This window comes from Priapulus caudatus, unplaced genomic scaffold (genome assembly GCF_000485595.1).
Source record: "Priapulus caudatus unplaced genomic scaffold, Priapulus_caudatus-5.0.1 Scaffold580, whole genome shotgun sequence".
Lineage (NCBI taxonomy): Eukaryota > Metazoa > Priapulida > Priapulimorpha > Priapulimorphida > Priapulidae > Priapulus > Priapulus caudatus.
Window position 1 is genome coordinate 105,670 of NW_014577641.1, and position 1,451 is coordinate 107,120.

At 44.5% G+C, this 1,451-nt stretch overlaps 1 long non-coding RNA gene across 1 annotated transcript in view; it reads right to left on the bottom strand.

Annotated features, from left to right (window-relative positions):
* Nucleotides 1–1,094, bottom strand: part of LOC106811836 — a 5,030-nt gene extending 3,936 nt beyond the window's left edge. Inside the window, exon 1 of the long non-coding RNA XR_001394207.1 lies at nucleotides 1,011–1,094. This is a non-coding gene — a long non-coding RNA (uncharacterized LOC106811836). The remainder of the gene's footprint in view (nucleotides 1–1,010) is intronic.
* Nucleotides 1,095–1,451: the final 357 nt, after the last annotated feature.

The window sequence follows — 1,451 nt, forward strand, 5'->3', positions numbered from 1 at the left end:
GTGTGTGTGTGTGTGTGTGTGTGCGTGCGTGCGTGCGTGCGTGCGTGCGTGCGTGCGTGCGTGCGTGCGCATGTGCGTGTGTGTGTGTGTGTGTGTATAGTAGAAAAGGTTCTTAAGTTGCACAATATATATTCAGTTGTTATAGATACAAAAAGAATAATGCGACATTTAGTTTTACACAAGTGCTTTCATCTTTATAGAATCTTCAGGTGCATGCATTTTTTTGTTATGTTATGCGTTTATTATGTGCGCGTGCGTGTGCGTGTGCGTGTGCGTGTGCGTGTGCGTGTGCGTGTGCGTGTGCGTGTGCGTGTGCGTGTGCGTGCGTGTGCGTGTGCGCGTGTGCGAGCGTGCGTGAGTGCGCGTGTGTGCGTGCGAGCATCTATTATGTATATATATATGTATAGAATGATAGAGAGTAAATACAGTAATAGTGTAGCAGTAGTATAACAATAGATATAGGTTTTAGGGGCCCCGTAATATCATGAACTATCTAATAGTTAGATTTTGCTTAAACAACATTTATTTTTATTTTTACTATACACGTAAACCTGATACAATAACGAGTGCTGACATTAGTCTATTTGTCAGTAAATCAATTACAAATGTGTTAGATTTAGATTAACTTAAATTTATGTTTTAATTTTTGTCTTTAAAAAAAAAATTTCCCAACCCCTTCATAACATATATATATGCTCCAGGCCCCGCACTAGTTGAATCCGGCCTTGGCTGTAGGAGTGTAGCGACACGTTAGGCGTGTGTCGATGTGTCGTTCTCATCTGTGTTCAGGGATCTTACTCTCAGCACATCTAACAGTCGCAGTTCAAGTTGGCCGCTATGTAGTCGCACAATTTTGTGCATATCGAAGCGCCCGTATTTCGCTTGCGTCTTCTGTTTGAGACGTTTGACACTGGTTTGACGCAGCAAGTGCAGTGCAGGAAATCCTCTATGTGTTCTGCGATGTGGCAGCTATCCGTCCCAAGCACGTGGCGCTTCACTCTCACCGCGACCTTGCCTGCTTCGTCTGCCGGCGCCGCTGACGTCACTGCAGTCAGCAACAGTGTCGCCACCTGTGAATCGCAGGAGGAAATTCGCAAGTTAAGAGCACGCTGAAGCATGCTGGTATACGTCGTAGTACGGCGAGGTCGTCGAAAATTTTTGTGCATGCACAAAGTTTTTCGACGTATGCCAGCGTATGCTCATACGTCCCGCATACTCGGGCCATAAGTTGTAGGTAAGTTATGCGATCGTTGACACACGTTCACACACGTTACTTGTAAGTTACTCATAAGTCGAAATACGTCGAGATAATGTCTAGCGTACCCAAAACATATTTCTAACCTATGAGTAACGTGCTTTGAACCTATGTGTAACTTATATCGAACTTATCTCCAACGCATATTGACGTATGTAGACGTATTTGACGTGTTCCGGACGACCACAGAACTTAC